The sequence below is a fragment of the Pongo pygmaeus genome, chromosome 2 (genome assembly GCF_028885625.2).
Source record: "Pongo pygmaeus isolate AG05252 chromosome 2, NHGRI_mPonPyg2-v2.0_pri, whole genome shotgun sequence".
Lineage (NCBI taxonomy): Eukaryota > Metazoa > Chordata > Mammalia > Primates > Hominidae > Pongo > Pongo pygmaeus.
In genome coordinates, this window is record NC_085930.1 from 137,980,857 (window position 1) to 137,992,799 (window position 11,943).

Genomic DNA, 11,943 nt, shown 5'->3' on the forward strand with positions numbered 1-11,943 from the left:
GTACCCTGACATACAAGGGTTACCCTCTACCTCTGCTTCTGGCCAGGAAGCCTCAAGCTCAGTCCCAGTTTCCTTTTTTTTTTTTTTTTTTTTGAGACAGATACAGGGTCTCACTCTGGAGTGCAGTGGTGCAATCATAATTCACTGCAACCTCAAATTCCTGGGCTCAAGCAATCCTCCTGACTCAGCCTCCTGTGTAACAGCTTCCCATCTTAACCCTCCAAAGAGAAGAACTGCCCGGCCTGCACTTGCACAACCTAAGAAGTGAATGTGTCCTTAACTTGTGTGCCCTTGGCTCCTGTCTTGCCTCAGCCTACTCCGAGCTCTGCCCTCAGGAGAAATCCAGGGAAGTGATGCCAGAGCCAGACACAAAGATAATGGAAGAAGAGGAGAAGGAGGAAGGTCAGTGCAAAACAGCCAGAGGCCAGCTTGGGGATTGCTGGTGCCAAACATGTCCAACTTTAGCTGGGGTCACAGGGATATAGCTGAGAGCAAGTGGTGGTGAGGAGCAGTGCTGGCTGAGGACCCGCCTGAGGATCATATGGGTTATGGATCATCTGCTGCTTGCTGGGCTTACTTACTGTAAGGTACATCAATGTGCTTTGGTCAAGAATTAGGCCGAGGCAGACATCCAGGCCTGCATGACTCGGCAAGTTTAGGGTGCAGGTGCATACTCTACTTGTTATATAACCTGTTTGTGTAAGCTCATATTTGGCTCAAAGCCACTATTGTTTGGAAAAGGTATAACTGCCCTGCTGACACCATACAGGCACTCTGGGGCATGGCTAAACATGGCTCAACACAGCATGCATACTGGGGCCCGAAGAGTAACGCTTCTGATCCCTGTAAGGGAGAGCCAGTCACCTTGAAAGCGGGCAGAGGGGAGCCAGAAACCAGTTTGTGCCCAGAGGGAAAGAGTTAAGCTGCTGACCCTGAAGGAAGGGAAAGCTGGCCATACACCTGTGTGTGGAAGCAGCCAGAGGTGCAGAGCCGACTGCTGAGAGGAGCCACAGAGTCACAGCACACAACCAAGATAAAGGCAGACAGGGTGAGAGAGCTGCTGATGGGAGAGCTGCTGAATAAACCTATTTTTCACCTGCTTAAGGCCCTCCAAGTGTTCTTACAGCTATGTGCCCATCCACCCACTCCCCTTGGACCTCAGCATGGGCTTCATCCTGACCCCAAGTATGACATTTGGCATAGTCGTGGCAAAACACTTATGTATGCTGCATCTTCACTGTTGGAGCAAATATATACAGTCATCTCTTGGTATCCACAAGGGATTGGTTCCAGGACCCCCTCACATATCCAGATTTCCATATACTTAAGTCCTGCAGTTGAGCCCTGAGGAACATGCATATATGAAAAGTCGGCCATTGATATACGTGGGTTTCACATTCCAGGAATACTGTATTTTCGATCTGCGTTTGGTTGCAGATGAGGAATATATACACACAAACATATATATATTAATATATATTTGTGAGTTGAGGGCCCCCTTGTAAAATACTAGATTAGCAAGGGAAATGAGAATATAAACTGAAGTGTAGATGTAAAACTCAGTATATTAGGCAGTGTCTAGCCAGGAAAACAGAACCTACTTTATTTATTTATTTTCCATTTCAATAGATTTTTGGGGAGCAGGTGGTGTTTGGTTACATGAATAAGTCCTTCAGTGGTGACTTCTGGGATTTTGGTGCACCCTTCACACAAGCAGTATACACTGTACCCAATGTGTAGTCTTTTATCCCTCACATTTTCTTTATCCACTCATTGACTGATGGGCATGTGGGCTGGTTCCATATTTTTGCAATTGAGAATTGTGCTGCTATAAACATCCATGTGCAAGTATCTTTTTCGTATAGTAACTTCTTTTCCTCTGGGTGGATACCTAGTAGTGGGATCACTGGATCAAACGGTTCATCTATTTATCGTTCTTTAAGGAATCTCCACACTGTTTTCCATAGTGGTTGTACTAGTTTACATTCCCACCAGCAGTGTAAAAGTGTTCCCTTTTCTTCACATCCATGCCAACATCTATTATTTTTGATCTTTTGATTATGGCCATTCTTGTAGGAGTGAGGTAGCATCTCATTGTGGTTTTGATCTGCATTTCCCTGATAATTAGTGATGTTGAACATTTTTTCATATGTTTGTTGGCCCTTTGTACATCTTTTGAGAATTGTTTATTCATGTCCTTAGCCCATGTTTTGATGGGATTCTTTGTTTTTTTTCTTGCTGATCTGAGTTCCTTGTAGATTCTGGATATTAATCCTTTGTCAGATGTATAGATTGCAAAGATTTTCTCCTACTCTGTGGGTGGTCTATACTGATAATTTCTTTTGCTGTGTAGAAGTAATTTAGTTTAATTAAATCCTACCTATCTATCTTTGTTTTTGTTGCATTTTCTTTTGGGTTCTTGGTTGTGAAGTCTTTGCGTATACCAATGTCTAGAAGGGTTTTTCCAATGTTATCTTCTAGAATTTTTATGGTTTCAGGTCTTAGACTTAAGTCTTTGATCCATCTTGAGTTGATTTTTGTATAAAATGAGAGATGAGGATCCAGTTTCATTTTTTCTACATGTGGCTTGACAATTATCCCAGCACCATTTGTTGAATGGGGTGTCCTTTCCCCACTTTATTTTGTTTGCTTTGTTGAAGACTCGTTAGCTATAAGTATCCGGCTTTATTTCTGGGTTCTCTATTCTGTTCCATTGGTTTATGTACCTATTTTATACCAGTACCATGCTGTTTTGGTGACTATGGCCTTATAGTATAGTTTGAAGTCAGGTAATGTGCTGCCTCCAGATTTGTTCTTTTTGCTTAGTATTGCTTTGGCTATGTGGGCTCTTTTTTTGTTCCATATGAATTTTAGGATTGCTTTTTCCAGCTTTGTGAAGAATGTTGGTGATACCGTGATAGGAATTGCACTGAATTTGTAGATTGCTTTTGGCAGTGTGGTCATTTTCACAATATTGATTCTACCCATCCATGAGCATGGGATGTGTTCCCATTTGTTTGTGTCATCTATGATTTCTTTCAGCAGTGTTTTATAGTTTTCATTGTAGAGGTCTTTCACCTCCTTGGTAACAGGTATATTCCTAAGTATTTTATTTTATTTTTTGCAGCTATTGTAAAAGAGGCTAAGTTCTTGATTTGAGTCTCAGCTTGGTTACTGTTGGTGTATAGCAGTGCTACTGACTTGTGTACATTAATTCTGTATCCTGAAACTTCACTGAATTCATTTACCAGTTCTAGGAGCTTTTTGGATAAGTTCTTAGGGTTTTCTAGGTATACAATCATATCATCAGCAAACAGTGACAGTTTGACTTCCTCTTTACTTATTTGGATGTCCTTTATTGCCTTCTCTTGTCTGATTGCTCTGGCTAGGACTTCCAGTTCTACGTTGAATAGAAGTGGTGAAAGGGAGCATCCTTGTCTTGTTCCAGTTCTCAGGGGGAACGCTTTCAACTTTTCGCCATTCAGTATAATGTTGGCTGTGTCAGAACCTACTTTATTTAAAGAGATGGGGATTTAATGCAGTTAATTGATTACATGGATGATGCAAGAGCAGAGTGTCCAAATGGGACATGGTGAGGCCACCTAAAGATTAGCACCAGCAGGAAGCCATTCCCATCTCTAGGCTGGAGGCAGAGGGGAGAAGTGGTGTTGCAGGTTGGGTTCTCAGAAGCACTTAGAAATATACTGGAGTGCAAGGTGTTCATGAGTGGTCAACACCTGGGAAGGGGAAGGAGAAGCAACAGAATGGGCAGAGGCAGAAGCCACACAGTTATGCAGACCCAATGAAACCTCAGCCCACCCGTGTCCTCCAACAAGCCAGAATGGCAGGGCATTCAACACCCCGCCTCTTCCACTTACTGGATGCCAGCTGCTTCAGGAAGGGCATGACCTCGAGCAAGGTGGTTCTCTGCAAGTAAGGCTGACCCTGTAGGAGCTGACAGCTGGATGCTGGCTGCACCACCTGCCGCTGGGCAGCAAGTCCTTCCTTAAAGAGGACCTGAGTACCTCACATCTACCACAGTAGTGTGGCCAGAGCCAGGAACTGAGAGATTCCTTTATGGGAGCTGGAACCACAGTGAGCCTGCATAGGAGAGTTAGAACAAGAGAGAAGACAAGCTGCTAATGCAGTTCCTGCCCAAGGCAAAGAGGAAGGATGGAAATACTCTGGTTTCTCTGGTTTCCTCCTGCTTATGTCTGATCAGTGGTTTCTCCTGGTCAAACCTGCCAGAAACCAACTGATGGGGAGTTTGAGAGATGCAGCCTGCAGGTGTCAGCACGACTGGGCAAGCTAAGAAAAGGAAAGGACTCTGAGAGCACAAAGGCCCAGGAAACCGTCTCAGCAACTTTTTCTCTTATCTTCTCTCCAATGCAGCAAGGTTTAGACCTGCATCTATTGACTGCCCTCCCCCACCCACCCCAGCATGTTGTGCTCCCCATCACCATGTGCCACCTTGTCTCATGGTGATGAACACTGAACTGGCCCACCCAGAACCCTTTCAGGAAGGAAGGACTCCCTCCCTCCACTCCTGGTGCTGGGGGAACAAAAGGAAGAAGTTGAAATCATTTAAGTAGCCCTCAGCTGCCAAGGACTACTGTGGCAGAGGGGAGCCACCTCACCCAAGGTCATACTCCTTCCTGGGGTGGCCAACATCTAATGATGGACTAAGTCGAGGCATAAAGATCCAGCCCCCAACTTGGGACCACCCCGAAGGGCCAGCCCAGCTTCAGAACTCCCAATGGCTGATGGAAACCTCCACTGAGACTGCACCATAGCCCAACTCTGTCCTCTGCCCAATCTTGCTGCCTTTCTTCCCCAACAGGTGTTGATCCCGCAAGCATTCCTAATAAGCTTCCTAAACACTGGTCTTCATCTGGGAGTCTTCTTCCTGGGAAACCCAAGGTGTGGCATTCACATTAAGCTCCTTAATCAAGTTAACCTTATCTCGGATCCTTTTGGTTCTGGGGGAATCTTTGTTACGTCTCTTCTCTCATATCAGGGAGTGGAGATGCTCAATTCAGGCATTCATTCATGCCTGGAAAGTTCTTCCCCAAGCAGCCATCTCAATCCTTCACCTCATTTAGATCCATGCTCAAATATATGCCACCTGTGAACAGCAGCATTCTCTAAGGCTGTACTGTGCCTTATTTTTCTTTATATAGCACTTTCCATCTAACAAATTATTTATGATTGTTTGTGGATTGTGTGTCTCTGCCCACTCAAGCAGGGAATTTGATTTTGTCCATAGCTCTATGTACACAGTGCTAGTGTTTAGCACACAGTGTGAGTTCAATAAAATTTGCTAACGAATTTGGTCTGAGTGCTAAGTCTTGTGCCAGACACTGAGGATGCCTTTGGAAAGTTCCAATCTAGTGGAGAAATTAGACAAGTCGAAAAACAATTATAACACAACGTGGCAAGTGCTGTAATTGAGCATAGCTGTCAACTGATGTGAGCAACCTAGGCTGCCTGGACAAAGCTTCAGAGAGCATGTATAAGTGACTGACTCTCTGAGGAGCCCTGGAACAAGTGAACCACAGACTGATCTGGGCAGGCAGGCAAGTAACAACAGAGGTCTCTAGGATATCAGGGTCAAAAGGATAATGAGAGAGAGGAGGCCAGGCATGCCTTAAGATCCAGCACTGCCCTTCTGGAAACGTATTCCTCAGAACATTAGCTGGTGTGAATGTACAAAGATTTAGATACATGGAGTGGGTGGGGAGGCAGTCACAGCCACATTGTTTATAATAGCCTAATAATAATAATAATAATAATAATAAGGAGCAACATGAACATTGATCCAGAGGAAAAGAGCTGAATAAACAAAGGAACTTCCATACTTCGGTGTAATGACACTTTTTTTTTGACACTCATTCTGTTGCCCAGGCTGGAGTACAGTGGCACAATCACAGCTCACTGCAGCTTCAAACTCATGGGCTCAAGCCATCCTCCTGCTTCAGCCTCCTGAGTAACTGGGACTACAGGCATGTGCCACCATGCCCACCTAATTTTTTAGTTATGGTTTTGTAGAAAGGAGTCTCACTATGTTTCCCAGGCTGGTCTTGTACTTATTCCTGGATTCAAGCAATCCTCCCCTCTCGGCCTCCGAAACTGTTGGGATTATAGACGTGAGTCCACCCACTGACACTATTAAAAAGAGATCAATCTATATGTACTGACATGTAATAATATGCATGATATATTAAATGAAAAAGATTACAGAACTATATGAACATGTTGATACCCATTTTGTTCAAATATATATGCACATGTGTTTACATAAACATGGAAAATCATCTAGAAGGAAACTGAACTGATCAACTGTTAATGGTGGGACTGGGGGATTGAAACAGATAAGGGAAGGCTTTCGCTTTTTGGTATTATTTGAGTTTGTCACAACTAACATGGACTAACTTTCAAAGGAAAGAATCCAAGGAACTTATGGTCATCAAGCATCAGGGACAAGCTGGTAATTGATCAAAGCAGGTCATGGGGGTTAAAGCAAACAAGAGACAGGAGTTAAGGAGGTGAACTAATTCAAGACAAGGTCACTGGCAGGACGGTGGACAGAGGCAGAAACATAAATGACCTGACTCCTGGAAAAGCACTGTTGACCCTTTGGCCTTGTGGCTACTCCCTACAGGTTTTAGGAGTGTTCAGACGCCTTGGCAGTTGGAGCCACCTGCAGTTATACTGGGACTCTGATGGGCACAGGAATAGCAGAGTTAAGATGATGATGATGTTCTCATAAGGCAAGCCAAAGCCTTCTGGCTTTATCTAACCCAGCCCTTCCTTTATATATCCCTGGAAAAAAGACATAGCATCTCACCTTTTGTCTTTCTTTGCTCCATGCAAGACCTCTCAGAGACTTTAGTAAGCTTTCTGTTTTGTTTGCAGTGGAAGCTCCACAAGGAGAAGCCATATGCAACATTTCCCGACAATATTGGACCACAGAGCACACCTTTGCTAATATATTTAAATTGCCATCAAGTTTTAGTTATACAAATATTAGTGGATGATTTCTCCTTGTAAAGAACTCCAGGCTAACCTCTTGGAGGGAAAATAACATGGAACAAAAGATGAAACTCTACATGAAGAGAGAAGCCACATGGAGGAAGTCTGAGGAACTCCAGCCAACACACAGCACCAAGGCCCCAGCCTTGAGGGTGAGGCCATCTTGGACCTACCAGCCCAGCTGAACACAGACACATGAGTGAGCCAGAGACAAGCCATCCCCACCAAGCCTTGCCTGAAGTCTTGACCCAGAGAATCATGAACAATAACTGGTTGTTTTAAGCCACTATTTTAGGGTGGGTCTTTACATAGCTATAGATAACTGATACATTTCCCATCCTCTCCTCAGTGTCAGTCTCCCTCTCCATGAAGAAAATATTATCTTGAAGATTGTTTTTATTGTGATTTTGCTTGTTTTAAGCAGTTTTGTCAGGTATGTATATATCCATACATAATCCATTTTATAATTTTAAGCTGTTTTTGAGCTTTCTAAATATGGAACTGAGAGGTGACAGCTTGCTGGCAGTCCTCACAGCCCTCGCTCACTCTCGGTGCCTCCTCTGCCTGGGCTCCCACTTTGGTGGCACTTGAGGAGCCCTTCAGCCCACTGCTGCACTGTGGGAGCCCCTTTCCGGGCTGGCCAAGGCCAGAGCCGGCTCCCTCAGCTTGCAGGGAGGTGTGGAGGGAGAGGCGCCAGCGGGAACCGGGGCTGCACGCTGCGCTTGCGGGCCAGCTGGAGTTCCGGGTGGGCGTGGGCTTGGTGGGCCCCGCACTCGGAGCAGCTGGCTGGCCCTGCCGGCCCCGGGCAATGAGGGGCTTAGCACCCAGGCCAGCGGCTGCGGAGGGTGTACTGGGTACCCCAGCAGTGCCAGCCCACCAGCGCTGCACTCGATTTCTCACCGGGCCTTAGCTGCCTTCCCGTGGGGCAGGCTCAGGACCTGCAGCCCGCCATGCCTGAGCCTCCCACCCCCTCCGTGGGCTCCTGTGCTGCCCCAGCCTCCCCAGTGAGCGCTGCCCCCTGCTCCATGGTGCCCAGTCCCATCGACCACCCAAGGGCTGAGGAGTGTGGGCACATGGCGTGGGACTGGCAGGCAGCTCCACCTGCAGCCCCCGTGGGGGGATCCACTGGGTGAAGCCAGCTGGGGCTCCTGAGTCTGGTGGGGACTTGGAGAACCTTTATGTCTAGCTCAGGGATTGTAAATACACCAACTGGCACTCTGTATCTAGCTCAAGGTTTGTAAACACACCAATCAGCACCCTGTGTCTAGCTCAGGGTTTGCAAATGCACCAATCAACACTCTGTATCTAGCTTCTCTGATGGGGACTTGGAGAACCTTTGTGTCCACACTCTGTATCTAGCTAATCTAGTGGGGAGGTGGAGAACCTTTGTGTCTAGCTCAGGGATTGCAAACACACCAATCAGCACCCTGTCAAAACAGACCACTCAGCTCCACCAATCAGCAGGATGTGGGTGGGGCCAAATAAGAGAATAAAAGCAGGCTGCCCCAGCCAGCAGTGGCAACCCGCTCGGGTCCCCTTCCACACTGTGGAAGATTTGTTCTTTCACTCTTTGCAATAAATCTTGCTACTGCTCACTCTTCGGGTCCACACTGCTTTTATGAGCTGTAACACTCACCGCGAAGATCTGCAGCTTCACTCCTGAAGCCAGCAAGACCACGAGCCCACTGGGAGGAAGGAACAACTCCAGAGGCACTGCCTTAAGAGCTGTTAACACTCACCGCTAGGGTCCATGGCTTCATTCTTGAAGTCAGTGAGACCAAGAACCCACCAATTCCAGACACAGAACCATGCTGCATGTAGGGAGAACAAAATTGTGGAATATTCCTCCACTGAATAATTACCATAGTGAAAATGATGTTGCTACACACGATACCATGGATGGACCAAGCGCAGAGGCATAGTGTTATATTGAAAATGGCAGTTGGGGCCGGGTGCGGTGGCTCACGCTTGTAATCCTGGCACTTTCGGAGGCCCAGGCGGGTGGATCACGAGGTCAGGAGATCGAGACCAACCTGACCAACATGGCGAAACCCCGTCTCTACTAAAAATACAAAAAATTAGCTGGGCATGGTGGTGTGCACCTGTAGTCCCAGCTACCCAGGAGGCTGTGGCAGGAAAATCCCTCTAACCCAGGAGGTGGAGGTTTCAGAGAGCCGAAATCGCGCCACAGCACTCCAGCCTGGTGACAGAGTGAGACTCCGTCTCAGGGAAAAAAAAAAGAAAGAAAGAAAAAGAAAATGGCAGTTGGGCCAGGCGCGGTGGCTCACAACTGTAATCCCAGCACTTCGGGAGGCCAAGGCGAGCGGATCACTTGAGGTCGGGCGTTTTGAGACAAGCCTGGCCAACACGTCAAAACCTTGTCAAAAGTCTGCCATTCTGACTCATCATTTCCACTCTTCCTTTCACTCCTTCAGTCAAACTGTTGCAGTTGCACATGAACGACTTCATTTCATCTAAAATGGGTCCCCAGCCTCCAGAGCCACACACTCTGCAATCAGGTTCACCTTCTTAAATTAGCCGGCGTGGTGGTGCAGGCTGGTGGTCCCAGCTACTCAGGAGGCTGAGGCACAAGAATAACTTGAACCCCGGACGCGGAGGTTAAAGTGAGCCGAGATTGCGCCACCGCACTCTAGCCTGGGCAACAGAGCGGTGAGACTCTGTCTCAAAAAAAAAAAAAAAAAAAAAAAGAGAGAGAGAAAGAAAGAGAGAGGAAGGAAGGAAAGAAAGAAAGGCAGAAAGGCAAGTTGCAGAAGACCACCATACGCATCATTCACCTTTTCATAGGATTATTGGCCATTACCTCTTGAGTTTCTGATTAATTCACGTGTCCATTTTTCTTCTGGGTTGTCTTTTTCTTATTAATTTGAATTTGTTATGTATTTTAAGAAATGTTCCCCAAGTGTACAGTCCTAGGAATTGCTTGAATCTTGAGAAACTTTTTCAAGAATGTAGTTTAAAATTACCAAACAAAAAGACCACCCTGGAAGGTATTGAAAAAAATAAAATAAAATAATGATAACTTACAGGTTCTTTCATTTCTTTGCCAAAAATTCCAAGTGTTAGAGACTTGACAGAGCTTTAAGCTACATTACCTGGTAAAAAGCCATTTACATAAATCCACAGTGCACAGAGGTACCTATTTCATATTTCCTTTACTACCAATAGAAAATGCATCATTTGAGAGACAGCCCCCTTTAAATATTTCCTAGGGTAGACCAAAGAATTACTGTTCTTTCTAGCCATGAATTTATATTGCACTAAGAAAAAATAGACTCCTCTAACCTCTGAAGAGTCACATTTCTTTCACTTGGGTCACTTGATAGGGCCATTATAGTCTCAGATAAGACATGTGGGACTCTGTTTAATATCTGGCAATTTTCTTGTGCCTCTTCATTTATTAAAAGAATGTATCCATTAGCGGTCATTAGTACATCCTGTCAAGATGGGGGCTAAATTATCCTCAACGGCTTAAGAAAAAAAAAATGCTTTTTCAAGAAAAATGGTGGCATTAATTGCCCAGTGGAATAGAAATGGCTTTCTTTGCCATAACCTCTCCCTCCCCCGCCTAGGAGGAATTGGACACTGCTTACCTCTGTCAACGATCCAGGCCATTTTCTCCTTACCCTATGAGTCAGCTCCATCGCCTGTGGCCTCTCTGGTGGCAGGCCACTATCCACAGAGAGTAAATAAAGCTCCTCAGTCCGTCTGAGGAGCCTCAGACTGACTCTTCTTGCTTGCTAATTCATCCAAGGAAGAAAGAGGAAGGAGATGCCTCATTTAGCAAACAATCTCGTTTGAAGGGGCAGTGTTTTAGCAACAGGAAGCAGCTCACATTAGAGAAATAATCACTCTCCCTTAGCTCCAAACTGAAACCGATCTCCTTTTTGACCTTTCATTTGAAACACATGCTCTCTGGAAAATGCACCCGGAGTGGTTTAAGGAGAGAGGTTGTCCGGTGCGCGTGTTGGGGGAGGAGGAGTATTATGTTTTCAAAATTAAAACAAGTTTTCTATGTAGCTTTTAAAATTAAAAACCTTAAGGTTTAATTAGCAAAAGGTTTCCATCTCCTAAAAAAAGTTTCCAGGCTTTGTCTTTTTCTTCCCCTTCTCAGGGCTCATCCATTCTCACAAGCATTAGTAATTATATCCATATCAGTTAAGATAACCAGCTGAAAATCATAAAATACCAACCAACAGTGACTTAAGTAATAAAGACATTTAATAAATGTTATGTGTAACGAGTCTGGAGGTCAGCACATCAAGGCTTGGTTCAGCAAATCCACAAGGCCACTGGGAACCAGAGGCTCTTACTATCTGTTTTGTCATCATCCGTGTGTCAGCCCCTCTCCAAAGTGTCCAAGCCCCCCTGGCCAAGCTCGCTAGCAGGAAGGAGGAAGATGGAAGCTCAGGGCTCCGCCCTATGGTGGTCTCTTTACCAGGAGGAAAAAAAAAAAAAAAAAAAAAAAATCTCCCCTAGAGCCCTTTAGCCTCATTGGGCAGAACTGAATCACACTCTCACCGCTTAACCAAAGGGAAATGAGATACCATATTTGGGGTTTGGCCAGTCATGGCTTATCCTTTCCATCTGGGCACATGGCAGCCCAAACACAGGTGGGATTCTATTAGGAAGGAAAGAGGACCATTCTGAGGAGGGAACAGCTCCCAGATCCTTATTTCCAGCCCTGACTGGTTTTCTCAACTCAGTTATTTCTTCCCCACTGCCTTCTGAACAGCACCACCTCATTATCTTACTGTCACCTCAAACTCAGTCTATTAGGGAACAAATTCCTTTTTTTACCTCCTAATCCTGGCTCCCTTTTCTTTCCTGATTTTTCCAAGGGTAGTTTCTTCCACCATGATGAAGGCTGCAAACTTTGGAATCATTTTGGAC

At 45.6% G+C, this 11,943-nt stretch overlaps 1 long non-coding RNA gene across 2 annotated transcripts; it reads right to left on the bottom strand.

The window, feature by feature from the left end:
• Positions 1-1,581: 1,581 nt before the first annotated feature.
• LOC134739101 (uncharacterized) lies at positions 1,582-10,786 on the bottom strand. Of its 2 annotated transcripts, none has more exons than XR_010125604.1 (3): positions 10,644-10,786; positions 3,879-4,101; positions 1,582-3,737 (listed from the first exon to the last, which is right to left on the bottom strand). It is a non-coding gene; the product is annotated as an uncharacterized LOC134739101 (long non-coding RNA). The 2 variants fall into 2 exon arrangements; XR_010125603.1 differs by lacking the exon at positions 10,644-10,786 and adding an exon at positions 9,854-10,252 and having other exon boundaries at positions 1,595-3,737.
• Positions 10,787-11,943: the final 1,157 nt, after the last annotated feature.